Raw genomic sequence first — 27,910 nt, 5'->3', positions numbered from 1 at the left:
GCATGCCGCGACAGCGTGGACGTGAACCGTATGTGCAGTTGACGGACTTTGAGCGAGGGCGTATAGTGGGCATGCGGGAGGCCGGGTGGACGTACCGCCGAATTGCCAAACACGTGGGGCGTGAGGTCTCCACAGTACATCGATGTTGTCGCCAGTGGTCGGCGGAAGGTGCACGTGCCCGTCGACCTGGGACCCGACCGCAGCGACGCACGGTTGCACGCCAAGACCGTAGTATCCTACGCAGTGCCGTAGGGGACCGCACCGCCACTTCCCAGCAAATTAGGGACACTGTTGCTCCTGGGGTATCGGCGAGGACCATTCGCAACCGTCTCCATGAAGCTGGGCTACGGTCCCGCACACCGTTAGGCCGTCTTCCGCTCACGCCCCAACATCGTGCAGCCCGCCTCCAGTGGTGTCGCGACAGGCGTGAATGGAGGGACGAATGGAGACGTGTCGTCTTCAGCGATGAGAGTCGCTTCTGCCTTGGTGCCAATGATGGTCGTATGCGTGTTTGGTGCTGTGCAGGTGAGCGCCACAATCAGGACTGCATACGACCGAGGCACACAGGGCCAACACCCGGCATCATGGTGTGGGGAGCGATCTCCTACACTGGCCGTACACCACTGGTGATCGTCGAGGGGACACTGAATAGTGCACGGTACATCCAAACCGTCATCGAACCCATCGTTCTACCATTCCTAGACCGGCAAGGGAACTTGCTGTTCCAACAGGACAATGCACGTCCGCATGTATCCCGTGCCACCCAACGTGCTCTAGAAGGTGTAAGTCAACTACCCTGGCCAGCAAGATCTCCGGATCTGTCCCCCATTGAGCATGTTTGGGACTGGATGAAGCGTCGTCTCACGCAGTCTGCACGTCCAGCACGAACGCTGGTCCAACTGAGGCGCCAGGTGGAAATGGCATGGCAAGCCGTTCCACAGGACTACATCCAGCATCTCTACGATCGTCTCCATGGGAGAATAGCAGCCTGCATTGCTGCGAAAGGTGGATATACACTGTACTAGTGCCGACATTGTGCATGCTCTGTTGCCTGTGTCTACGTGCCTGTGGTTCTGTCAGTGTGATCATGTGATGTATCTGACCCCAGGAATGTGTCAATAAAGTTTCCCCTTCCTGGGACAATGAATTCACGTTGTTCTTATTTCAATTTCCAGGAGTGTAAAACTGACACGTGATTACATTTTCACGCAATTTCGGTGCATAGATCCTGAGAAATCAGTACCCAGAACAACCACCTCTGGCCGTAATAACGGCCTTGATACGCCTGGGCATTGAGTCAAACAGAGCTTGGATGGCGTGAACAGGTACAGCTGCCCATGCAGCTTCAACACGATACCGCAGTTCATCAAGAGTAGTGACTGGCCTATTGTGACGAGCCAGTAACCCGGCCACCATTGACCAGACGTTTTCAGTTGGTGAGTGATCTGCAGAATGTGCTGACCGGGGCAGCAGTTGAACATTTTCTGTATCCAGAAAGGCCCGTACGGGACCTGCAACACGCGGTCGTGCATTATCCTAGTGAAACGTAGGGTTTCGCGGGGATCGAATGAAGGGTAGAGCGACGGGTCGTAACACATCTGAAATGCAGCGTAAACTGTTCAAAGTGCCGTCAATACGAACAAGAGGTGACCGAGACGTGTAACCAATGGCAGCCAAACCATCACGCCGGGTGATACGCCACTATGGCGATGACGAATACACGCTTGCAATGTGCGTTCACAGCGATGTCGCCACAAACGGATGCGACCATCATGATGCTGTAAAGAGAACCTAGATTCATCCGAAAAAATGACGTTTTGCCATTCGTGCACCCAGGTTCGTCGTTGAGTACACCATCGCAGGCGCTCCTGTCTGTGATGCAGCGTCAAGGGTAATCGCAGCCATGTTTTCCGAGCCGATAATCCATGCTGCTGCAAATGTCGTCGAACTGTTCGTGCAGATGTTTGTTGTCTTGCACACGTCCCCATCTGTTGACTCAGGGATCGAGACATGGTTGCACGATCCGTTACAGCCATGCGGATAAGTTGCCTGTTATCTCCACTACTAGTGATACGAGGCCGTTGGGATCCAGCACGACGTTCCGTATTACCCTCCTGAACCCCGATTCCATATTCTGTTAACAGTGATTGGATCTCGACCAACGCGAGCAGCAATGTCGCGATACGATAAACCACAATCGCGATAGGCTACAATCTGACGTTTATCAAAGACGGAAACGTGATGGTACGCATTTCACCTCCTTACACGAGGCATCACAACAACGTTTCACCAGGCAACGCCGGTCAACTGCTGTTTGTGTATGAGAAACCGGTTGGAAACGTTCCCAATGTCAGCACGTTGTATGTGTTGCCAACGGCACCACTCTCGTGTGAATGCTCTGAAAAGCTAATCATTTGCATATCAGAGCATCTTCTTCCTGTCGGTTAAATTTCACGTCTGTAGCACGTCATATCGTGGTATAGCAATCTTAATGGCCAGCAGTGTATTATGACCTCTGCCCACCATGAGATTATATGATACTGGTAGTTGTGCAGCAAGTGAGAGTGCATAAGCCAAGCAGAGACGAATTAGGAAACATTCTAGTGACGATATGTGCTGCAAGTGGGGAAATTGGCCGACTCAAGTGACTATAACAAAGAGCAGATTGTTAGATTAGATTAGATTCAGTTTTCGTTCCATAGACTCAAAAAACGAGATGATTCTCGTGGTTGTGAAACATGCCAGAAAGTATAACATAAAAAAACATAAAACATTTGAATATAATACTTGCAACCCTGATCATTTGTCAGGAGATTGTCCAAATAGGTGAATAAAATACAGTAAACAGGAACCGCTAATATTTACAGAATCAACACGCTGTCAGATTGAAACATTGTCATACACTATTAATAAATTTATCATACACAAGATATCTAATCTTGACTGTTGTGACCAAGTGCTGTAAAAACTTAAATCTAACAGACATTTTTACTTAAGCTGACCTAACAGTCTCTGTTAAGATATTCATCTATAGAGTAGAACGAGTTGCCTATCAAAAAGTCTTTCAAACTCTGTTTAAACCGTGGTTTATCTGAAACCAAGTTTTTAATTATTGCTGGCAATTTATTGAAAATGTGTGTTCCTGAATATTAGACCCCTTTTTGGACTAAGGTAAGTCATATTAGGTCTTTATGTAGATTGTTCTTATTCCTAGTATAGATATTATGTACTGAGCTATTGGTTGGAAATAGAGATATATTACTTACAAAAAATTTCATTCAGGAATAAATATACTGAGAAGCAAAGGTTAGAATTCAAAGTTCCAAGAACAGGTTTCTACATGATATTCTTGAATTTACACCACAAATTGTTCTTGTCACACCTTTTTGCACCCTAAAAAGTTTTGCTCAGTTTGATGAGTTACCGCAGAATATGATCCCATATGACATAATCGAATGAAAGTAAGCAAAGTATGCAAGTATATCTGCTATATCTGACATCACTGTCACTGAAAATTCAGACTTGTTTAGGCGCTTAAGCAATTCTGTGGTATTCCCTTTCCAACTGAATGTATTATCACGTTTTAACCCCAGAAATTTAACACTGTTAAGCTCATCGATCTGCATGTCTTCATATGTTATACACATGCTGGAAGAAAATCTCTCATAGATTCTGAACTGCATGTAGTGGATCTTTTCAAAGTTTAATGACAGTGAATTAGCTTTAAACCATTTGTTAATGTCAGTGAAAATTTGATTAGTAGATATGTCTAAATCTGTACTTGTCTTGCTACTTCTTGCAATGTTTGAATCATCTGCAAACAAAACAAACTTAGCATCTGGCAATGTAACAGACGAGAGGTCACTTATGTACACAAGAAAAAGCAATGGAGCCAAGATGGAACCTTGAGGAACACCTCATGACTCAGAATCTCTGAATGGCCAAGCTTTCCGCATGTTACCGCCGTGAGCGTCTGTGGAAAGCGGCTGAAGGATGCTGAAACCGTAAGTAGGCACAAAGTGTTGGACACCCACGTCTCATCACAGGACTTGTAGGTCGGAGGCTGGGCAACCCTATAACGCAGGTCAGGCAGCGATCTGTGGCATATCTGATGACAGAGTACAATTTTTTGGGAGGGTGGTATGTAACAAAACAAGAAAAAACTATATAGCAATCACGGACTCTAAAATGCATACCTTTAAGAGCTATGAGCACTTGTTCAGTAAAAGAGATATGTTTCCCAGTCGTGGAGGAACAAAAGCTCATAGCGCTTAAGATATGCTCTTTAGAACCCATGTTTACTGGACATTTTCTTCTTCTTTTGATCTATACCGCCACATGTCAAAATATGGAAAGCAAAGAGCTTGCAGTTGAAGAGGTTTCTTTCACAGTATCGAAGACGAGGACCTGCACATAGCTCTTAAAGCGTGCAATTTAGAGCCCATATGTACTAGACTTTTTGCTTCGAATAATCGTTTCTGTCATATCCCTGAATGTTGATCATTCCCCCTGGGAGATCCCGTATAGCAGCAGTTTTGCGTGGTGTGGATTCGACAAGTGTTTGGCAGGTTTCCAGAGGTATATGACACCAGATGTCTGTGGACATGTCACTCAATTCCCGTAAATTACTGGTCAGTGGTTTCTGAATGTGGAAGTGTATCCCGATAGCGTCTCAGATGTGTTCCACTGTCTCGGAACAGGTGAATTCCGTGGCAGATTCACGTTCGTCAAACTACTGTACCTCCCTTCTGGCCTTTTGACATTGTTATCCTGCTAGGAAATGCCATCGCCGTTAGAACAGACATGAAGCATCAAGGAATGTAAATTGTCCGCAATAATGTTCCCGTAGTCCACAATAGTCAAAGCTCTTGAATTAGTTCCAACACTCCTTGGAAGCCTACGTGAATATCGTCCACTGCATAATACTACCCCCGCCAGCTTGTGTCCGTGCAGTACATGGTTATAACAGCAGTTCGCTCGGATGACGCCATATCCCGTCAAGGCCATGTTGTTGATGCTACAAGAAACGTTATTGATCAGACCAGGCAACCCGTTTCTACTTATACACGGTACAAGCTCCATGATTCCATGCCCTGTGGAATCGTAATTGTCGGTGTCGTTGGGTCAACACAGAAACTCCTGGGAGTCATCTGCTACGGAGCCACATGCTCAACATTGTTCTCTGAATTCTGTCCTCCAAAATACTTGTTCCTGCCCCAGCATTCCATTATGTCCTCAGATCGGCCACAGATCGCTGACTGTCCTACTTTACATTGCTGGCAAGCCTACGATTTCCAAGCTCTGCGATGAGGTGTGGACGCCCTACACTTTGTAGCATATTTGTGGCTTCAACGTCGTTCAGCCACTTTCCATAGATGCTCGCGACATTAGCAAGCAACCAATCGATCAGTTACGCCCTTTCTCAGACGATCGGACCATAAATTTTTCAAAGCAGCTTATGTCAATTGATTTCCCCATTTGAGACCCATATCGTCGCTACAATAAATCTCTATTCGTCTCTGTTCCACTCACATTCTTTCCTTATGGTGTTATCTGCCGGAAACGGAAACGGGAAACATTCAGTCCTGCTATTAGCAGTGATCCTAAAGTTTTGGGTGATCAATGAAGTTAAAAACAATCACACTCCGTTACAGTCTTATGGAACAATGGAGCAACAGAATTAGTGCCGCCAGTGATTTGTTCAGACAAAGAAGCGATTCTTACAGATTACACTGTGAATAAGTGCTGTCGAAGTGATAGTTTACACGTAGTACCCTCCAACACAAGTGGTAGTCAATGTTTATTATTTGTTGCACTACGTAGCTCATAGGCGTACAGACGTGTAGCGCGCGTGGCAGCTCACTTGTTACACTGCCGAAGTGTATTCTGACACTTCTTTCCTCCCTCCATTCTCTCCCCACTAAACGAAATGGTGCTACCGCTGTGGCCAGGTCCTCGGTTTGCTTTGCTGGGCAATAATTATTTATTTATATAGCTTGCGGGAAAACAACAGCAAATACTTGACACATGTAAACCAGGAAAATTACACGTAAAGGAAACTTTCGAAAATATTAAAAACCGAGTATAAAATAATTCGGAGTGAACATTTACTGAGGTATTGATATACCAGTTCCTCAAGAAACGTTATGTCTAGGGAACTTAGCCATATAATTACTTTTGGATAGGCCTTTATTGAATCATTCTAGCCCACTTGAAATCTTTCAACTGGACACACGCTAATAATGTGTCATACAGTTTTCTCCATTGCACCACAGTCACATTCTGCACTACGTACAAAACCTCATTGCATGGCTGGTTATAATATGGTTGAGGCAGTTCAAGATTTTTCTTGCTACTGGTTGGGTCAATCTGATTCTACAGAACTTGGCCTGCAAACAGTTTTCACTCAGCTATCCGTACAACCTTTCTACCCGTTCTACTTTTAAGACTGGTGGACAGGTGTTCAGAAAGAATTTTGACGAGTGGAGAATTTCTAGGTATTGTTTTGTTACATACCTTACACCTTGTCGACTTTTGTCGTTTGCGATCTACTGGTGCTATCTGAGAAGGGGCCTGTTGTTGAATTTAGTGAGCCAGATGAAATGACGATATGCAAACTCGACCCGTACTTTTGCGAGCAAGTCTGGAGTTACAGCTTTTACTGCTGTTGCTATGCAGCGTCCAGTGTTGTTCGTAGTGAATGCAAATACAGGAGATGGATAAAAATATGGAAACACCGTGAGAAATGCATGCCTGAACATGAATGCAGATGCTAGACACTGTTGCATTTGACAACTAAAGACACCTGTGCAACGTCTTCAGTACGTTGAAAGTGTCAGTCGTGGTTGATTGGTTGGTTGATTTGGGGTAGAGTACCAAACAGCTAAGTCATCTCAGGGATTTTCTCTGCCTCGCGATGACTGGGTGTTGTGTGATGTCCTTAGGTTAGTTAGGTTTAAGTAGTTCTAAGTTCTAGGGGACTGATGACCATAGATGTTAAGTCTCATAGTGCTCAGAGCCATTTTTTGAGCTAAGTCATCGGTCTCATCGGATTAGAGAACGATGGGGAAGAAATTCGGCCGTGCCCTAAGGAACCATCCCGGTATTTGCCTGAAGCGATTTAGGGAAATAACGGAAAAGCTAAATAAGAATGACTGGACGCAGGTTTGAACCGTCGTCCTCCCGAATACGAGTCCAGTGTGCTAAGCACTGTACGATCTCGCTCGGTCAGTCGTGGTCATAATAATGTTCTGTGTAGTGCTTTACCTCGGAGCTCTGTGTATTCGAAGATACTCAAGTTGTTCGTTCTCTTATGGTGGGTGCTTCTGTAACCAAGACAGCTGAAGTGTTTGGTGCTTCAAAAGGCATCGTATCGAATATTTATACCGCGTACGGGAAAGCGGAACGGTTGGTTACTAACATCTACATCTACATCTACATTGATACTCCGCAAGCCACCCAACGGTGTGTGGCGGAGGGCACTATACGTGCCACTGTCATTACCTCCCTTTCCTGTTCCAGTCGCGTATGGTTCGCGGGAAGAACGACTGTCTGAAAGCCTCCGTGCGCGCTCTAATCTCTCTAATTTTACATTCGTGATCTCCTCGGGAGGTATAAGTAGGGGGAAGCAATATATTCGATACCTCATCCAGAAACGCACCCTCTCGAAACCTGGAGAGCAAGCTACACCGCGATGCAGAGCGCCTCTCTTGCAGAGTCTGCCACTTGAGTTTATTAAACATCTCCGTAACGCTATCACGGTTACCAAATAACCCTGTGACGAAACGCGCCGCTCTTCTTTGGATCTTCTCTATCTCCTCCGTCAGACCGATCTGGTACGGATCCCACACTGATGAGCAATACTCAAGTATAGGTCGAACGAGTGTTTTGTAAGCCACCTCCTTTGTTGATGGACTACATTTTCTAAGCACTCTCCCAATGAATCTCAACCTGGTACCCGCCTTACCAACAATTAATTTTATATGATCAATTGTGACGAAAAATAAGAGAACGAAAGCTTCAAATGGTCACTGAAGAACTGAATGTCGCACTCGAGAACCCTGTCAGCACCAAAGGACACGTAGGATGCTCCATAAGCGGGGAATTGCAGGACGACCCGAAATTTTGAAACCACTCATCAGTGATGAAAATATCCGTAGCAGGAAAACATGGTTTCGAAGGCATAAAACCTTGACTATGTAGCAATGAAAGAATGGCATGTGGTCAGATGAGTCTTGGTTCACAGTTTCCAACATCTGCCTGAGTTTTCATCCGAAGAGTGAAACATGGTAGGGATTCGGTGATGATTTGGGCAGCCATATTGTGGTGTTCCAGGGACTCCATGGCTTCTTTGCAAACTACATTAATTCGAAGGATTACGCGACCTTTTTGGCTGATCAGCTCCATATCACGATGCAGCGCTTGTTTCCCATTGAAGATGCTGTGTTCCAAGACGACAGAGCCCTTTGTTCAAACAGCTCATATCATCCGGGACTGGTCTCTGAGAGCGAGCATGCTTTATCACATCTCCCCTGGCGACCGCAGTCACCGGATCTCGATATTATTGAGCCTTTGCGGTCTACTTTGGAGAGAAGGGTGTGAGGTCACCATCAACCTTCATTATCATTACGTGAAATTGTCAGTATTTTGCAGGAGTAATGGTGTGCGATGCCGTTGAAAGCCATTCAGGTCTTGTACTTAATGATTCCGTGACGACTGGCAGCTGTTTTTAATGCCAACGGCTTCCCGTAACGTATTAGGCATGTTAAAGTGTTGTGTTTTTGATGTTTCCATGTTCCCTGTACTTTGAGTCCTTTACAAAACACCACATAAAAAGTCATATACTGTGAGGTCATGCAACTTTGGAGGTTAATGATGCAATGCAAGACACTTAAACGCCTTACGACCTGTCCACCGGTCAGCCAGTGAAGTGATGCAGTGCCGCACTCTCGACAAAAATCACGCCGCGCAGCTTACACCCTGATATGTCCACACACGACCTGATCCCTACATTTTTCCTGCTTAACATAAAAAGTGAAGCACCCAGAGAGAGGGGAAGAAACGAAATGAAACTTCAGAGGTTGAGAGGAGTCAAGTTTACAAACAACTTGGCATTACTATACCACTTATTATCGGTATGAAGTTGCACCAGATCTGCCCCGGATGCGTGCACCTGTTCCGTTGGGAAGGGAGTCACAAACTGTTGTATCCCCTTCCGAGACAATCTGGCCTGTAACTGTTGTAACTGGTCCTTGATATCCTGGATTCTGCCACTGGGACAGAGTTGATGTTCGAGCTGGCACCTCACAGAGTTCCTCCAATCACTACCAACTGTGAGCTGAAGTCATAACTGATGACACCGCACGCCATCACTGCTATGCCTCTGCAAAACACTGGAAGAATGGGATCTTTCACCAGGTCGCAGCCATCTTTGCCGACGACGGTTATCCAGGATAGTGCAGAACCACGATTTATCGCTAAACACAGTGCGACACCATTAATCAGCAGTCCATGGTTCCTGCTCACTGTCCCACTCCAAACGCTGCCGTCTGTAGGGCAGGCACAGATGTGAAAGGGTTACGACCAGCTTGGTGTAAAATACGGCGATGCTCCATTATGGTGGTCAGACGTAATTGACGAGTATGCCTGCCCTCGTGATTCCATGTAGTGCAACATCAGGTCATTCTCACATCCGAATGCCCCACAGATATAGATATTGCACGATTTCGTATGCTCTTCAAATGGAGAGCCATAATGAGACTCTTTTCAATTTCAATCACGTGCTGATAAAACTGTCCCACACGAGTACGCGGTATCTCAGTTTCCTTCACAGTGATCACTCAACATCTGACGCTGTTCACGTCTTTTATATACCCTACAAAGCCTGGTAACAATGATAATGCACTCTGATGGCCATTCTATCTGTCACAGAGATGTTGAGTTCATACACGGAGCTTCATTGACATCCGACCATGTGTTCTGGGTTATTCACCTTTTTTTGTCAAGCAATGCACATCTGCATTTTGAAGGTACCATTCACACACTAAGCGATGAAAAACTTACTGTCCGTATTCCGTTGCACTATCTGTTCTAAATTTACCCAACATGATTTCGCTAGAACTGCGTCGTCTTTCTACGTACTACTCGCATTTTCGATGCCCGAACATTTCTGTTACACTTTCGTATGAAGCATTCCGACCTATTACAGCCCCACCAGCGCGTTCTCTGAATTTGTTCCATGTCTTTTACAGCGGCTGCTTGATAAGGACTCCAAGAAATGGAACTCTAGAGTTGGTCGCACTAGTGATTTCCTGTACAGATGCATTACGTTTTTCCAGGACCTAAGGAGCTCTGCTATTCATTACACCAAATGAAAACTGTGTCCAAGTCTTTCGGGAATTCCTTACGATCGTACCAAGTGACAATACTTCCCTGTAGGCACCAGACTCGTCATCGCAGAGTCTTATAATGTGGCTGAGCTTATCAGATGAATTCTTAGTGTATTTAAGGAACATTAGAGGTTCTATCACCTTTCCTGAGGCACTTCCGATGTCACTTTCATTTCTGTGGAACATTTGTCTTTCCATTATAGCTGACTGGATTCTACTAGTCACCTGCACCTCGAGACAATCACATACACTGCCTGACGAAATCCTATAGTGCTGACGCTCTTGTCTGACAAATCGTTGACATACACTGTTGTTCCAGACTTAAGGGTGAAAGTAACTTTCGGATGATGTGTCACTGCCAAGAAACATATGAGTAGCTGGATGAAACTTGGACCATGTGTAGAACGAACTGGTGCAGTACAGTGAAAAATGTAACTGGAAGAAATACATAATGAGATGAACAGAAACGCCGCGACTTATGATTGCCTCCCTGAAAATTACAAATGGCGGGACATGGTTCTTCGTATGGTCTATGATCACCAGAGATAGCAGTGCATGCTCTGCAAGTGCTTCCATGCTGGCCACAAGGTTGGTAAGGAGTTCTTGTAGTAGGGCGTTCCATTTCTCTACCAGTGCAGTTGACAAGTGCAGGATGGTCGTTGATGAATGTGGAAGTGCAACATTACGTCTCCTCAAAGCATCCCAAATGTGCCCAATGGGATTTGAGTCAGGGTAACGCTCAGGCCATTCAATTCGCTGAATATCCTCTCGCTCGTAGAGCTCCTCACCTATGCTGTTGGGGGTTGGGTTGTTTCGGGGAAGAGGCCAAACAGCAAGGTGTTCGGTCTCATAGGATTAGGAAAGGACGCGGAAGGAAGTTGGCCATGCCCTTTCGAAGGAACCATCCTGTCATTTGCCTGGAGCGATTTAGGGAAATCACGGAAAGCCTAAATCAGGATGGCCGGGCGCGGGATTGAACCGTCGTCCTTCTGAAAGCGAGTCCAGTGTGCTACACACTGCGCCACCTCGCTCAGTGTGCTGTTGGATATGGTCGCACATTGTCATTCATAAAAAAAAGATCAGGGCCCAATGCACCCCTGGTAAGACGCATTTGGGGTAAGGAGTACAGTATCACAGTAACAAAGACTGGCGAGTGTGCGGTGTTCAAAGATTTTGGAGGTCAGCACGCCCATGCGGCATTATGCATGGACCACCAAAACGTTACACAATGTTCTTGTTTGCATTACGTGTTCTCGCCATGTGAAGGTGTGCCCAGAATCAGTACTCATACTGTATCTGATCTCGTCAGAGAATAGTATTGAACCCCAATCCACGTCTGTAAAGTCCCTATGCGCCTGGCATCATCGTAAACCGTGCCACCGATGTGTGGTACTGGTCGTCGGGCAGAGAGACCATACCCATGCAAACACCGTGGCACTGTGGAGCGTGAGGTTGCGTGCCTTTCACTACTGTCAAATCTGATTTCAATTGTACCCTCTGTTTCACGCGGGTCCCTCATTGTCTGATGTACAATACAGCGGTTATCTGCTGCTGTAGTTCACCGAGGTCGATCACCTCCTCTATTTCGTGCTGCAGTGCCTGTGGCTGGAATCGCTCCCCATCCACGTAAATCAGTGTTGTGTGCAATAGCAAATGCCTGGATCACACTTGACATGGTGCGTACTCCTTTCGATATAACGATGATTCTTCGCCCTCAGAACTCATCTAAATGTTATCTCCGCGCCATGCTGTAATGAAGAATACAGCAACAGTGCACTGTAACTGCTCGTTTCTATCCAACTGTATGTACTTGTCTCGCAGACCTCTGGCAGCATGCACCCGCTTTTCATTCATTTCCATCGAGTACTTAGTACGTTATGTCACTTTATCTAGCTCATCCTTAAGTTTCGCAGAACGGTGTAATTAGAATAGATGGGGGAGAGATGGTGCACATGGTCAAAATCGCATTTGTGAAGTCCAGTGGTGCACTGTTAGTAATTACCTTCACTCTCTCTCTCTTTTTTTTGAACGAAGCAAACATACCAATTGAATACAACGTAGAATTATTATTTTTTTTTTGCTTTCTCTTTTTCCTTTTTCAGTTTAACGTTTAAACATAATCATGAAAAGCCACGCAAAGTGGCTGCGCGGTTTGAGGCGGTATGTCACGGATTGCGCAGCCCCTCCCGCCGGTGGTTCGAGTCCTCCCACGGGCATGGGTGTGTGTGTGTTCTTCTTAGCATAAGTTAGTTTAAGTAGTGTGTCAGTCTAGGGACCGATGAGCTCAGCAGTTTGGTCCCTTAGGAATTCACACACATTTGAACATTTCTTTTGACCATGAAAACATCTTTATACTGCGGCGTCTGTCCGTTACGTATGGGTGACATGCCACAGCCTATGAAACCGCAAAACTACCCTGTTCTCAAGTCAAAACATGTATTTTGTGAATGTCATGCGAATAAATTTTAAATAATTAGCTAATACATACAGTGTGTTCCATTGATCGTGACCGGGCCAAATATCTCACGATATAAGCGTCAAACGAAAAAACTACAAAGAACAAAACTTGTCTAGCTTGAAGGGGGAAACCAGATGGCGCTATGGTTGGTCCGCTGCCATAGGTCGAACGGATATCAACCGCGTTTTTTTTAGATAGGAACCCCCATTTTTTATTACATATTCGTGTAGTACGTAAAGAAATATGAATGTTTTAGTTGGACCACTTTTTTCGCTTTGTGATAGATGGCGCTGTAATAGTCACACACATATGGCCCACAATTTTAGACGAACAGTTGGTAACAGGTAGGTTTTTTAAATTAAAATACAGAACGTAGGTACGTTTGAACATTTTATTTCGGTTGTTCCAATGTGATACATGTACCTTTGTGAACTTATCATTTCTGGGAACGCATGCTGTTACAGCGTGATTACCTGTAAATACCACATTAATGCAATAAATGCTCAAAATGATGTCCGTCAACGTCACTGCATTTGGCAATACGTGTAACGACATTCCTCTAAACAGCGAGTAGTTCCCCTTCCGTAATGATCGCACATGCATTGACAATGCGCTGACGCATGTTGTCAGGCGTTGTCGGTGGATCACGATATCAAATATCCTTCAACCTTCCCCACAGGAAGAAATCCGGGGACGTCAGATCCGGTGAACGTGCGGGCCATGGTATGGTGCTTCGACGACCAATCCACCTGTCATGAAATATGCTATTCAGTACCGCTTCAACCGCACGCGTCCTATGTGGCGGACATCTGTGGAAGTGCATCGCCATTCTGTCATGCAGTGAAACATCTTGTAGTGACATCGGTAGAACACTACGTAGGAAATCAGCATACATTGCACCATTTAGATTGCCATCGATAAAATGTGGGCCAATTATCCTTCCTCCCATAATGCCGCACCGTATATTAACCCGCCAAGGCCGCTGATGTTCCACTTGTGCAACAATCGTGGATTTTCCGTTGCCCAATGAGTGCGTATTATCCGGTTTACGTTACCGCTGTTGGTGAATGACACTTAGTCACTAAATAGAACGCGTGCAAAAAAATCTGTCATCGTCCCGTAATTTCTCTTGTGCCCATTGGCAGAACTATACATGAAGTTCAAAGTCGTCGCCATGCAATTGGCTGGCTCTGAGCACGATGAGACTTAACTTCTTTGGTCATCAGTCCCCTAGAACTTAGAACTACTTAAACCTAACTAACCTAAGGACATCACACACATCCATGCCCGAGGCAGGATTCGAACCTGCGACCGTAGCGGTCGCTCGGGTCCAGACTGTAGCGTCTAGAACCGCTCGGCCAGCCATGCAATTCGTGGTGCATAGAAATATGGTACGTGTGCAATCGATGTTTTTGAGATTCCCGATTCTCGCTCAGCTTGTCTGCTACTCATGTGCAGATTAGCCACGACAGCAGCTAAAACACCTACTTGGGCATCATCATTTGTTGCAGGTCTCGGTTGACGTTTCACATGTGGCTGAACACTTCCTGTTTCCTTAAAACGTAACTATCCGGCGAACGGTCCGGACAATTGGATGATGTCCTTCAGGATACCGAGCAGCATACATAGCACACACCCGTTGGGCATTTTGATCACAATAGCCATACATCAACACGATATCGACCTTTTCCGCAATTGGTAAACGAGTAATGTATCACGAAGCAAATACCGTCCGCACTGGCGGAATGTTACGTGATACCACGTACTTATACGCTGGTGACTAGTACAGCGCCATCTATCACAAAGCGAAAAAGGTGCTCTAACTAAAACATTCATATTTCCTTACGTACTACACCAATATGTAATAAAAAATGGGGGTTCCTATTTTAAAAAACGCAGTTGATATCCGTTTGACCTAAGGCAGCGCCATCTAGCGGGCCAACCATAGCGCCATCTGGTTTCCCCCTTCAAGCTAAATGAGTTTCGTTTTTTGTAGTTTTTTCGTTTGATGCTTATTTCGTGATGTATTTGGCCCAGTCACTATGAATGGATTACCCTGTATATTCGGGCATAGTGAATAATTTTGTGCACTGATCTTCATGAGTGTATGTGAACAGCATAAAAATTCACACTAAGTCATTTGAAATAAAATAAAAACAAAACTGAAATTTTTCATTTGTCTAATACTGTTATTTGATTTGTGTGGAAGTATCCCTAACGGAAAAGTGTGCTACATGTATACCGGAATTTATTGCGATATGTATTCCGATCTGTAGGGGAGATACGCCCGTACCTTGTAAATCCAGTACCTTGATAGCCAAGATGGCCGTACGAGTATCAAAATACGCCCAGTAGAACTTACTGTTAATACAACTACTCAAACATCTGGAAATATTTGACTATTTAGCATTGGCTAAAAACTAATCGTGACGCTGAAAAGGTATTGAAGGGATATTTTGAGACTTAGCTCAGTTATCCCTCCAGAGCGTATGGAAGACTGACTCGATCGAAACGTATAGCATCGATCGAAACGTATAGCATGCTGGGTTCTATTAGTCAAACAATCCTCCAAGCAGTCAAATATTTTCGGAGATACTGTTAATCTTCAACGACGTGGTACAGCGTTGAAGGCTGTTCCGTAGTCTAGGAAGACGGAAGCTAGCTGTTTGTCTGCATCTGCTATTGGATATCCTCTCAGCCTCAGTTCTGCCAGTGTCTCCTACTCTTCAAACTTCACATAATCTATCCCACGAACGTTGCTGGACTAGCAGATACGGAAGAGAGGATATTAAGAGAAGTTGTCCCAGGGTAGGGTTGCATCAAGAATGGCTCTTTCAGTCTGTGGCGAGGTGTGCTCTGGTTCGAAAATTTCCGCAGGTTACAACTGTATGCTGGACCTCCAGTAAGTTTCAGACCAGCGCACTCTCCTCTCTGTAGAGTGATACATTAATTTCTCAAAAACTTCTTGACTGAAATTAACCATTTCTCCGCGAAATCTTTTCATTTTGAGCTACTCCGGATAGGTATTAAAGAGAGATTCCCTGAAGTTTGGAAAGTAGGAGAGAGGCACTGGCAGAATGAAATCTCTGACGTCGAACCGCGAGTCGTGCGTGGGTAGCTTATTAGTTCGTAATCCACTACAGTCACTGTCTCAGCCCGCCATCTTCACAAAACCTCGTGAAGTAAGCAACAGGCAGCCTATCCACAAGATTTCGCCACAAATGAGAGTAAGGAAAGCTCCAGCCGCATGTTAGAAGGTTTTTCTGGAGCTGCCTGTTACGGTACAAAGTCCGTCTCTCCCCCACCTCCACCCACCCCGACACCCCGAGACAGCTCGAAGCCCTCCTCAGTACTCACACCGAGTGAGGTGGCGCAGTGTTTAGCACACTGTAGCACACTGGACTCGCATTCGGGAGGACGACAGTTCAAATCCGGATCTGGCCGTCTAGCTTTAAATTTCCTCTGATTTCCCTAAATCACTCCAGGCATATGCAAGGATGGTTCCTATGAGAGGGCACGGCCGTTCCTCCATCATCCTTCACACATTCTGGTCCACTCCCTCTTACGCTGATAATAGCTTGGTCTTCAGCGATTCCAGTTGGTGGACTGATTTATTAACATGGATCATTTGGCTGTCGTCATGACTAAGGAGCCATACAGTCTGCTGAGTGTTCCTGTTTTATCTAGTTCACAATAACAAAATCTGCCATTCGCCAGTGACGTAACTCGTGGATCCATTGACTGAATCCTCACCACTGGAACCTCGAATTCTGTCGTCATTTCAATCACTAAGGTTGTTTGCAGAGCACAAACATTCAATAGCTCAGGTCTATTGAAGTTTACACAATACACAGGAATATGTAGTGGCAGTGTGTTAAATTATACTCCAAAGTATATCTGCATTAAACGATACTACTAGTCGAGAAAATTCCATTCCACGATTGGGTTTCTCTAGTTGAGAGGCGACATTTTATAAATCATCTTCTTTTTCTTCTCCACATCCTTCTTCGTATTCCAGAAATGTTTCTTCTTATGTATGTCAGATCAGAGCCTCCGTTGGGGTTTATATAGGCTACACAGCAAGGTATACATTACAAATTTACATGAGAAATATATCGCTGCCCACCAAAAGAACGTATCGTCTTTATATTTAAATCCTGTTTTTATTAGGTCTCTGAACCACTGTATTTTCTTGTCCATTCATCGACATCTGTTGCGACTCATTAAAGGTTTTCTAAGATTGTGTTCATTACTGCAAACACCTGTTCACAGGACACAAAATAAGATGTTACTAAGAAATTCATTGTCAGCTCTGTGAATGAGTGATGCTATTATATTCAGTGAAAAAGCTGCTTTCAATCAATGGGATACATCTATGTAGGCATTCAGTCCCTTTTAGAAAAACATTGGTCAAAATTTAGTTGCAACAGAGCTTTCTAGCAGATACCAGTGATAGAAATAACCTGGGTTTTCTCAGCAAGCGATATTTAGGTATTAAAAATGTAATGTTACAGAGTGGAATATATTCTCAGGATAAAATGATCTGAAAACCTGAGTATTCTGAACAAGATACTGTAGATTTACTCTCATTAGTTTTTCAAATTATGTATGAATTTTTGAATTTTGTACTGATCTATTTCAAAGTGAATAAACGTTGTCGTGTGTATCGCTGTCATAATCTAGAATTTTTACAATTGCTATATTATATGGTATATACTCTGAATATTGGCAACAAAATATAGTTTTTAATGAAATATCTACATTAACGGAATACAAATCACAAATTTCATGGTTGAACTTATTTGGTAACATCTGCAAAACTGTTCCTTCCTTGTGTGTTTCAGGTTTTGGGTCACTGTGGAAACTCAGGTTGTCACAACGTGAACGAGTGCCGTCTTCTTCTGTTTCCTGCAGTGCACGGCCAACAGTGAATGCACATGCTGTTCAGACTCTAATTCAGTATATACATTAAATTTGACCTGCCCTTCACATTGGAGGCATCAACATTATATATACATATATATATATACACACACACACGATATATATGCATCAAAAAGAGAGACTCTGTTTCCGCCTGAAGGCTCTTACATTCTTTAAACATACTATTAGCTAACCTTTGCGTGCTCATTCACTTAAAAATTTAATGTTTCACTTTCTGATGAAAATGTGATTATTTGAAACCATTCATTGTAATTTTTGGTTTCACATTTCAGGACCTACAGGTTCCCAGAGAAGATCTCTTATTGTGTTATCTTTGGCCTCTGAACTCTTGGACATTTAGATGATTTACAAAAATGGAACATGCACATTCTTGAGCTTCCAATTCATTATCAGCTATCAGCATACACTGACATTTAGTTTTGTCATTTCATCTCTCATTATCAGTGTGTGACCAGTGCATTAAAATCTGTATTTTAAAACAAAATTGCTCTCTTCTGTATCTGAAGTACAGATTCTTGATACATTATAAGTTAGTTCTGTGGGAGTTCTGGCGGAAAAATACTTGCTACTGTTATAAGAAATGATTAATGATTTATAAATTTAATTGAGAAAATTTTTGTGACACTGTGGAGTGATTGAGTATGTCACAAAATCAAAATACTTATACTTATTGCAAATGTTAATCTATATTCTAGACATAAATACAGACAAATATATTGATAAGAACTATTATTACAGTTATTATTATTATTATGATATACATTAATCATATTGTATTATACATATATGCTCTTGGAGGACACTGTGGATACTACTTTGTGTTTGCTGGAAAACATTGTTTATGCAGAACATAAATTACTCCAGTCTGCAACACTGAAAGATCTTCATATGTCTTTCACGTTCTGGTATTTTCTTGCATGATTTCCTTTGCCACATGGCTGAATTTTGGAGGATAGTGGTAACTATTGTAGGAATATGGCACTCAAATTTTCCATTTCCTTACAACATGTAGCTTCACATATTTTGTTTGGTTTAATCACTGTACAAAGTGCCATTTTCTTTACATCATTCCTCCATAGAACAAAGAAATTTTGTTAATAGATTTGCACTTTGATCAGTCCTTGATAGCTTACAGGGTACTGCTAATGAAATGAATTACATTGTCACATTAAATGTAATGGACCAAGAGTGCAAATGACCACAGGACATACACATTGCAAATATTTTCAAGCAATTGCACTAGGTCTAAAGCCAATCTTTTCAGTACAGTTTTCAGTTTATGTTCTATCACAAAATTTTTTATGTAAGATCAATAGCGTGCAGAACTTGAAATCAGTAAAGAGAAATATAAAATTTATGAAGTTAAAGAAAGTGAGGGCAGATCTTTAACACATCCTTCTTAAGGACATGCTAAACAATATTATATATTTTACATTTATATACATATATATACACATCTATATTTTAATTCTTTTAACTTTTATGCATTTGTATATACAAATAATTATTGATGTTTTAATATGTCATTAAGTGTATATCCTTGTGATGGTGATAAATCACCAAAATATGCAGGGACATGAAATTATGCTGTTTGTACATAATGAACAACAACAAAGGATTAGAAATAGTTTAGAAAAATGTGTAGCTTCATATTACCCTTAGATATATCGAATTAGTGTGTAGCTATTTAATTGTTTAGAATTAGGTAAAGTAAATCACATTTTACATGGAAGTCCATGTCTTTTCCTGATCAGAGGAAGAAAACAAGACATAATAATGTGTTTGAGAAGGTGTTGTAACACTTAAAGCATGTAGTGTCATTAATTTCTTTGTGGTGAATCAGTCAAGCAGAAAATGACTTTGTTAATAAATAGTAAGCACACTAAAACAAATTTTAACTGTCATTTTGAAAAATGATGGGCAGAAGATGTGATTGAAGGTGTGAACTTTCGATGGATGTTGCACATTAAAAGAGCAGATATCATGTATACAAAACATTTTTAATTTCTGTATATGGCAGATTGAGGTGTGTGTTGTTGATTTATAAGGAAACACTGTTTCCTTCCTGTGTGTCACATTTCCATAACAAAAGACATTTCAAATGAATATGCAATTATGATACCCAACTCAAGATTTTTGTTAACGATAAGAAGTAATCGGCTCCTATTATCAGAAATTTGCTAGTAAACAGCAGAAATTAATTTGTGAACATTAATTCCTAGAACAGCAAGGAGAGTAAAACACTAACTAAAAAGCCTCATGATTAGAGACCACTAATGTACACTGGAGGCTTATAAACTGTAAGTCTCATTGTTGCAAGAATCATAACTATTTATATTTTAATCCCGTATGTAGATTTGTTTTAGAAATTTCTTGAATTTGAGTTATTCTAAATATACCTCTATTAAAGTTCTGGTATGCCAGTTTTATTTTGAAATTGGAAAATTTAGTAGTCCCCTGTGATACAGCAATGACATTAGACTCATCAGAATTTCCTTTTTTTGAATTAAATTTACACTGAAATGATGTTGCAACAATGAAAGCTGTTATTTTGATTACAACTGCACCAGAACAAGGAAAACATGACTTTGCATTCTATATATGTTAAATGTTTATGCCTTTAAGTTGTCAAAATAACATTTTATTCCAGAGCATTCTAGAACACTTAGTTGGCTACTGCATTTTTGGCTCTACTTAAACCACAGTGGCCAAAGAATCGTCAGTACAAAGAGAAATGTTGTTATTGAAGGCATTACGGCCTACTGCAAGTATTTTCTTTCACTCTGTAGTTAAAGGTGATATAGAATGTGAATGCGTTATCATGAAGTAATGTAGAAAAATGTGTGTCGGTAGCAAAAATTGGGATATATCTATATATTATATATATGAGAATTATATATGAAATGATGAAGTGTCCTAAGATAATTAGTAATTGCATTAGTTTATACATATGTCTCATCATGGTTCATCATTGGTTAAGATGGAGACTTATTTCATCTTTTACTGTTATGTGGTCTTGTGGTCCTTGTTTATCATCATTTTAATGTAGCACTTTGTTCCTGGTACACTCTGCTGCTATGTGTAAGTGAAATATCATCTCTTAATTTCAGCTCATTGTAACAATTTTAAAGTGGACAATATGCATGAAACAGGAAGTAAAGAATAACAGATAATCACGGGACAAGTGTTGAAGGAAACTTTTGTTATTCTTTTACTTGTTTACTAAAGCACTCATATTTGATTTTTGTGTTGCAGAAAGTCTTGGAGTGCAAGTAATCCTTTAAATGTCTTTGGGAAGAGCTATTTCTGAGTACTGACTGTTAATATTCAACCTGTTTCCATCTAATTTATTTTTGTGTCTATACAAGAACACAGTTAATGTTCCTTGTTTCTAGAGTGAAGTTTATTAGTAACAGTGTTTTAATCAGTAGACATCTCCAAAGCAATACAGTGCTGCAGTGCTGTGGCAGTACTCTTTAACATAAATCCTGTATTTTGATACCATGAAATTGTTAATAAAATAAAAATTGAATATGTAAAATAAAAGTCTGTGTGAAGAGAATATTTCTTTGATGAGATTGAAAGATATTATTGAGGTTGGTATTGAAGATGTGTTATAATAATATAGAAAACATTTTTAATATAAAGCCAAATGATGACTGCTTCTTAATACACCATCTATCTTTTTGATAGATTTTTGTATCATAATGTATGAATTTTAAGAGCATTCAGTGTTTTTGAATAGAAGAGTGTATGTCAATACAGATCACTTGTAAAGAACTGGACTTTACATTCAGAAAGTGTGGATGTGTGCATGTCTGCGTTCTTAATTCTTACAGACTGATATTCAGAAAAGCAATAATAATATGGTAATTATTTAAACCCCATGTATGAAAAATCTTTGTACTTCTATCACAGCAATGCTAATGCTTAGCTTCTGCCTCAGTATTGTTGTTGATGTGTACTTTTATCTGGAAATCACAGCGCACTGTTTGAAAAAATTGTCTTAAGCCTTCTGTACTCAGCCAGGTTGTTATGAGCTTCCGATATAGTGCATTAGTTCAAAAATAAGTGAAAAATGACACATGTGATAGTTTTGTGTCTGTGACATTTGTGTGGTGATGTTGACAGCATTCACATAGCTTTGTAACAGTGACAACTGTGTCTCTCCTCCTGATTCCTGTGTGGAGTAATACATGAATTCTATTACTTTTTGTAATCAGATTATTTGATTTATGTGTAACTAATAAGTGATACAGTTCATCTTAGTTTGAGGGAGGGGTGTGCACCACAAACCTTACTAGCAGGACATACAATCTGTGTCAGCACGTTCTGCAGTTAAATGATGTGAAAATTACAGATGTAGTTGTAATGAAACTTAAGTGCATGAACTACATGTACAGAAATGTACTATATGTTGCTGTGTTCACATTACGCATACTGAAACAAAGCTTTATGTACAAAAGCATTCATCATTTGGCTGGAACTGTTTTGTACACAATTTCACACACACACAATAATCAACACACACATATTATCCATCTACACCAATACACTCTTTGACCCAGCTGGGCATGTCTTCCGTAGTAGGCATGCAGTTGAACTATTATGTTAATATATCCCTTTTATCACATGTTGTTGTGATTAATATACTGTTTACACTATGGTATTATGTAAAATGTATGTTATTAATGGATAGAAGTGTTACCTCTTTGTTATGAAAATACAATGTAATAACCAAACTGAATGTAACAATTAAGTGAAGTATGTATGCTTGCGTTACTTGTGTGTGCAGTTGTCATACATGCATTACATAGAACAAACATAGTTGTAATTGTCATTTATGTTATAAGAACACTGCTTCTTCACTGAAGCTGTTGTATTGAAATTTAGTGTATAAACAAATTTTCAAAAGAGAAAGAGAAATATATCCAAATAATTTGAATAATTACAAAATAACCAAATTATCATATGTATTACAAATTGTGGTACTCTATCACATTTATTCATAATAAGGGTAATTGGTTAACTATACACTGAAACACACACAAACACACACACACACACACACACACACACACACACACACAAACACACACACACACACACACACACACACACACACACACACACACACACACTCACACACACACAGAGAGACACACACACAGAGCACACTGTTATGGTGGCACATAGAAATATTACATTTGTTGATCCATGATACTGCATAGGTATCAATACTCCAAGCCAATGAACACATTAAGAAATTAAAATTCGATAAAATATTGAGGGTACTACTTTTGGCTTATTGTTAGGTTGTAAATATGAAAATATTTATTTCCTATTTTGGAATTAAATTGGACTTAGCATGAACTGAAAGGACCCATGACCCAAAGAATATCATTGAAAGTACTTGGTAGTAACAGCAAAATTTTGTACACTTTCAGACATTCTGCACTCCCATATAGTTTTTGGTAGATGGAGTATTGATTATCTTCGTGACCAAGGACTGCTAGATTGCGAGTACATTTAGTACTACTGAGTAGGCTAGAAACTGTTTTGCCTGTATGCAGGCACATAACAAGACTTCATGACAGAGTTTCTACCCACATTTAGGTTACAACAACATTTTTCCAAACAATTTTGTTTAATTAATGTGTGCATCACAAACAAGTGAAACATTGATAACACAGAGAACAGAATTGTAAAGAATATGAAAGCTAGTAGAATTTTCTGAAATCAGCTCTTTTCATTTCTCACTGATTTAATTTAATATTAAAAACTGATGTAAAAAGTTTAAATTTGAAATTTGGCTGTAGAGGTACAGAGTTATACTTTGATTTACTATCAAAAATATTTTGGACAGTTCACAGCTCTACAGAAATTGTGCTGTTGGTAAAAAGGCAGTTATATGTGTAGTATTAAAATATTTTGTAAGGTCATGTATTCCAAATCCCATCCCTTGTATCCTTCTTTACCATTACTTTATCCCCTCCAATGAATCAAGCCAGAAAACTGACGATTCAGTGTCAACATTTAAAATTTATGTGGCGATTGATATCTTTATTTATAATCTCTGTAGTGTCATATCTGATGCTACATTCAGTACATATGACCTTTCCAGTATACTGTAGTTATTGACTTTTGGTTCATTATGAAAGCCAGAAACACATGAAGCCATAACCATACAATTCTGTATCATTTATTACTGACATACATCAGTTTTAAAATCACACATGTTCAGTTCTCTGTTTAACAAAAATATTTATTATGAAACAGTTTATCAAACTGAAATGATTTTTTAAGTGATGAGTTGCTGCACACTCCTTCATTTTTTCATTTTTCACAGGCAGATTTGTTATGTTTACATCTCCACATCATCATTTAAATATAGTGCTGAAGCACACAACAAAAATGCTCACTTGTTATAGAATAGATATGAAATAAAAATCAAATGAATACTAATGTATGTCCATTATCATAAACTAAAAGAAATGAAAACTGCTGGGATTAGCCTTCCTACGTTTAAAATTTAAGGGAGTTCTGAAAATTGTTATATTTCATTGTAAACCATACCACACTTTCAGGTATGCCCTAGGCATGGTATCCCTTTTCCTAGAGAGGCAGAAGGAAAATCTCTACATATCAGGTGTGTCATTAAAATACTTAAGTTATTGTTTGGTTTGCCTTTACAGCACAAGTAGCAGCCCTTAATGTTAGACTGTATTTATTTATTGTTGAAGTGTTATAAGATTTGCCTGTAGATGGGAAACATGAGCAATACCAGGTCATGTTTGCATTTCAGTTCTTCTGCAAATTCTTTTTATTGATTGACCTTGTAAGAAAGTCATCAGATAAACTAACTGAATAACACTTCCCTTGATTTGCAATTTTTTGAGAAGGAACAATACCAGAAATGTAATACAATCCATTCACTTTGTCTGCCTGCCTTTTGACAACAACTTTTGTAACCGCTTTTATGAAATGATAGTCATTTTTATTAAATGAAGCAGCAAAATCGTCCATGGAAGTCGAGCTACAGTTGAGAAGGGATATAATAGAAATAGATCAAATTCGTTTGTGTTGTTATAAAATAAATTTTAAATCTTTTCGAAAGCTATTTTAAAACAAATTAAGTGAAAGCTAGCTTATTCTGTATAATTTTATTGAGCATCACATGCCTCTGCTGTGCAAGACTTGCCAGGAGTTGGAACTATTTTAGTACAACTTGATATAAATTAATTCAGAAACACATTTTACAGAAATATGTTTTATCTCCCTCCAAGCTGAAACATATTATTGGAAACAGAGTGTTCACGCTTACATGGTGAGAAAAGCTACAGGATTAAATATTGCTTTAAGGAAGGTACTTTGCCATCAGAATTTTTTATCGATAAGCTAACACCAAAATAGGTACACCGCCATATGTAGGGAGGGCGGTAGTAGTTTAAGGTGTAGATGTGTGCTAAGGACGTATGTGTTCCCTTCTATAGCTTTACCCTCGCCCAGAGAAATGAGAAATATGCTAGATCCATATTTATTATCTTGACAATATGCATTTACTCTGAGAACTGTTCAGTTTAGTTCAAATGTAATATCGTGGGCCTTAAACGTTAATCGCTAAAGTAAATAAATAAAAGCTGTTGAAATTTATTTTCGTCACTATTTGTTATATGGAACGTGTATACGTCATCGTTTTGTCAATTCCTTAATAGATTATATAAACATGACGTATATCGTGACGTAGTTAGATATACTTTACTCTCTTTATGGTGTAGGTTTGAGAACTGAAATGTGAAAGTCATTAAATATTTAAAAAGTTAAATGCTCTAAGGAAGAATTTTATGAAACTTTGCCTGTGATTTTTAAAGGTTATGATGCTTTGTTTCAATCTTGTAACAGATTTCCATAGAATTTGACATAGCAATGGTAATGAAGACAGTTAGGTTCCTGGTTAGAAAGACAAGAGGTGATAGCTAGTCCCCTTTTGAGGCTTCCGTTACTAGTCGAATCTGCGACTTCTGTAAATGCTACTTAAGTGTAGTTTGTTCTGTTTTGGCATACTTTCTTTGATTACAGAAGTTAATGAAAAATTTTATTAAAAGTGAAGTGTGTTCTATTTTGAACATAAAAATCAGAAATCACTATGAAGTCGTATGATCCATTTAGGTGTACCATTTTATTTATACAAATATATTTCAGTATTATTTCTAATTATAATATTGTTTGATGTAACAAGTGACCACAGTAACAGTTCCAACTTGAGAAGTTATATTTAGATTCTGTAACGATATTTTGTATATAAGATTCGTAGTCCCTTCTCTATCAGATAACAATTTAGTTTTTATATTGCAGAAAGTTTTCCGCGATGATATCTGGCTTTACCTTTTATATTCACAAGTTTATATTCCATCTCCTCCTTCTCATTCCCCTGTTTCTACGAACCCAAAAACCTCCTTACCTGTCAGAAAAACTACACATGTACAGTTTTAAGTAGATGTCTCGGTCGAACTATAAATGTAGAAAAAGAAAATCTCAATTCAGTGTACGGCCTGATGATTTTATGCCCACTTTTTTACAGCCAGATGTGGCTTCTTGCAATAAAAAAGCAATAACTGTATTGAGGATTATGATTTCGGAAATAGGTGAAAGGAGGAAGTTATTTATTAAATATGGATCATGTTTTCAGATGAAGACAACATGGTGATGGGATTGGCAGATGTATAAATTCATTTCTGTGAAGTGACTGGGGAAAGAAAACAAAAACTTTACTGTGTTATAATCCAACAGTCCAGAAGTGACCATATAGAAGAAAGTGTTACGTGTATATTCTCTTGGCAGAAATGTGTGGCATTTCCTGCTACTATATTATTATAATTATTATTATTATAATAAGGTAAAGTGGTGTAAGTGTATGATGCTGTATACAGATTGTACCATGTACATATATTAATATTATGTAAAGATAAGACAAGGTTCACAACGTGCCGTGTGTATGTGGGAATAACAATTATAATATGGACATTGTTCAAACAAACATTGTATTCTTCATTTTTCAAATCCTTGTTGATGTCCTATAATTCCTTGCTCCTCTTAACAGTTACTCTTTTACTCACATATGACTACACTGCGACTTATGTATTTGATATTGTTACTTGTGTAAAAGGTTGCGTGAAAGAAGAAGAAAAGAGCGAGAGATGGAAAATTGTATTATGAGTTGCTATTTGCCCTTTAATTATCTGCACTTGTGCAGTTTCAGTCTAGGAAAACAGTTGAATTTTCTTTTATTAGATTCTACATACTCCCTTTTGACATATTAAACAATGTGGCATTGGTGTATTCTGTTTATGTTGTGTATCAGTAAAATAGCTGTGGTGTCTTTGAGTAGATTTTACCCCTTTGAATAACAGACAGGCGGAATTTATAGCATGTAAAATACAAAAACTGTGAACAAATATTGTTATACTAAAAATTAGATTAACTTATTCTGTCTAAACGTTATTTTGAACAGTATAAAACACAGACACTTACTGGAAATCTTATTGCATTAGGCTCAAGTTACTATGTTTCTGGATGACCTTGCTATGAATGTGTACCATACCAGCAAATGTACTGTATGGATTTCAGATGCAAGGAATAATGATGCCAAAATAAGGCCATCAGGTAATTCACATCTATAATGAATTCAACACAAGAAAATGAAAGTATTGTTAGTTACTTATCTGAGCTACCTTAAATGATTCCGTCAGATGTATAAAGGTATTAAGATGAATACCTTCACACAACGTATATTGCAACACTGTTTTCTAATAAAAATGTGGAGCTATATATTTTTTGTGCATGCCATAAAGTCTCTCATGTTAACCAACAAAGCTATAAGCTATTATCAAACAGAAAAGAGAAAGAGAATGGTAGAGGATTTAACATTTTGCGGTTACACACACATCTCTATTCTACTTAATTAAAAATGCTTCACTCATTACTGAATTCCAATTACATACTCAAGAGCTGTGTACCTGATTAAGAAGGAAAGATAGCAAGGAGTAATACTTATACACTTTGCCAAGGTTTTCTTAAAAAGGGAGTACCCAGAAAGCATTCGAGAGATTTTTCACTGCTG

At 40.1% G+C, this 27,910-nt stretch overlaps 1 protein-coding gene across 1 annotated transcript in view; it reads left to right on the top strand.

Annotated features, from left to right (window-relative positions):
- The window catches only part of LOC124778758 (RNA-binding protein Musashi homolog Rbp6), a 1,305,122-nt gene extending 1,278,295 nt beyond the window's left edge, over positions 1-26,827 (top strand). The window contains exon 14 of the mRNA XM_047253666.1: positions 17,691-26,827. The gene's annotated coding sequence lies outside the window, so the exon portion shown is untranslated. The remainder of the gene's footprint in view (positions 1-17,690) is intronic.
- The last annotated feature ends 1,083 nt before the right edge of the window (positions 26,828-27,910 follow it).

This window comes from Schistocerca piceifrons, chromosome 1 (assembly GCF_021461385.2).
Source record: "Schistocerca piceifrons isolate TAMUIC-IGC-003096 chromosome 1, iqSchPice1.1, whole genome shotgun sequence".
Classification (NCBI taxonomy): Eukaryota; Metazoa; Arthropoda; class Insecta; order Orthoptera; family Acrididae; genus Schistocerca; species Schistocerca piceifrons.
The sequence above is the reverse complement of the archived record's forward strand: the minus strand, read 5'-3'. Positions and strand labels throughout refer to the sequence as shown.